This window comes from Juglans regia, chromosome 9 (assembly GCF_001411555.2).
Source record: "Juglans regia cultivar Chandler chromosome 9, Walnut 2.0, whole genome shotgun sequence".
Lineage (NCBI taxonomy): Eukaryota > Viridiplantae > Streptophyta > Magnoliopsida > Fagales > Juglandaceae > Juglans > Juglans regia.
Genome location: NC_049909.1, coordinates 22107374 through 22109539, shown reverse-complemented (window position 1 = coordinate 22109539; position 2166 = coordinate 22107374).

Genomic DNA, 2166 nt, shown 5'->3' with positions numbered 1-2166 from the left:
TCACTGTTGAAAGTCATAAATTTTTTTTGAAAATTCTTGATGATTGTACACAGGCAACATGAATTTACCTATTAAAATGCAAGTCTGAAGTTTCTTATCTTTTCCTCAATTTTTTAAACTTGTTAAAACACAATTCCATAAAAAAAAATTAAGAAAATTCGTACTGATCATGATACTGAATTTTCCTTAACATCTTTCCTTCAATCTAAAGGTGTTATCCATCATTTCAGTTGTGTTGAAACTCCTCAACAGAATTCTATTGTTGAGCGTAAATATCAACACCTTTTAAACACTGCTTGGGCCTTAATGTTTCAGTCCAATTTACCTATTCATTTATGGGGTGATGCTATTCTTACCTACACCTTTGTTGAGAAATAAATCACCTTGTGAACTACTTTTTCAATCACCTCCCACTTATGATCATCTTAGAACCTTTGGATGTATTTGTTTTGCATCTTCTCTACTTAGATCAAGATCTAAGTTTGATCCTAGAGCCCAACAGTACATACTTCTTGGTTATCCATTTGGTATTAAGGGTTACAAACTGTTAGATCTTACTACAAATAATACATTTGTGTCAAGACATGTTGTTTTTCATGAGCATGTTTTTTTCTTTTAAATCTCATTTTCCTTTTGTTCTACCTTCAACTTCATAGCATTTTAATATTGTTCCAGGTCAACCATCAACCTTTGAACATTATAATATGCTTTCAACTGTATCTTCACTTTCTGTTGAGAAATTTTTTTCACCAAATACAGATTCTCCCACTACCTCTCAAAACTATACAGATACTGAACCACAGTCCTCTTCATCCACACAAATTCATTCAATTTCAGATTCATTCATAGAATCTGAAACAACCCTTGAAACAGTCCCTGTACCAAAATCTGAAACAGTTTCTCCTCCAATTCGTAAATCATCTAGAGATAGAGGAGCTCCTGGTTATTTGTAGTATTACTATTGTAACTCTCTTACTACACACTCTACATCAAATTTCACAGATTTTGTTCCTATACCAGCAGGTATTCCATATGATCTTAATAATTTTCTTTCTTGTCATAGACTATCCCTTAAACATAAATCATTTGGTTTAGCTATTACTGCTGATATAGTGCCTGAATTTTATTATTAGGCAATCAAGCACTCTCATTGGAGAGATGCTATGGCTATCGAGATTCTAGCCTTATAGAATAATAATACTTGGACTGTTACCTCTTTGCTTATTGGAAAAAAGACCCATTGGATGTAAATGAGTTTATAAAATCAAATATAGAGCTGATGGTTCTATTGAGCGTTACAAAGCTCGCTTGGTTGCTAAGGGGTATACCCAACGTGAAGAATTAGATTATTCTGAAACTTTTTCCCCTGTGGCAAAAATGTTTACTATTCGTACACTTCTTGACATAGTTGCTGTTCAGAATTGGTCTTTAGTTCAACTTGATGTGAATAATACTTTCTTACATGGGGATTTAGTTGAGGAAGTTTATATGACATTTCCTCCTGGTTTTCATACTAAGGGGGAGTCTAAAGTGTGCAAATTAAACAAATCCCTCTATGGTTTGAAACAAGCATCTCGTCAATGGTTTTCCAAGTTTTCTAATACTCTTCTTGAACTTGGTTTTAATCAGTCTAAAGCTGATTATTCCTTATTTACCCGTTCCAGTGGTGCTTCTTTCATTGCACTTCTTGTAGTTCAACTTGATGTGAATAATGCTTTCTTACATGGGGATTTAGTTGAGGAAGTTTATATGACATTTCCTCCTGGTTTTCATACTAAGGGGGAGTCTAAAGTGTGCAAATTAAACAAATCCCTCTATGGTTTGAAACAAGCATCTCGTCAATGGTTTTCCAAGTTTTCTAATACTCTTCTTGAACTTGGTTTTAATCAGTCTAAAGCTGATTATTCCTTATTTACCCGTTCCAGTGGTGCTTCTTTCATTGCACTTCTTGTGTATGTTGATGATATCTTAATTGCAAGTAATGATTCACATGCTGTTGATGATTTGAAACTATTGCTGGACACTAAATTTAAGCTGAAAGATCTGGGTTAGCTTAAGTACTTCCTTGGTTTGGAAGTTTCAAGATCTCCTAAAGGCATTTCCCTATGTCAACGTAACTATGCACTTGAGATATTACAAGATGCTGGATTTCTTGGTGCTAACCCA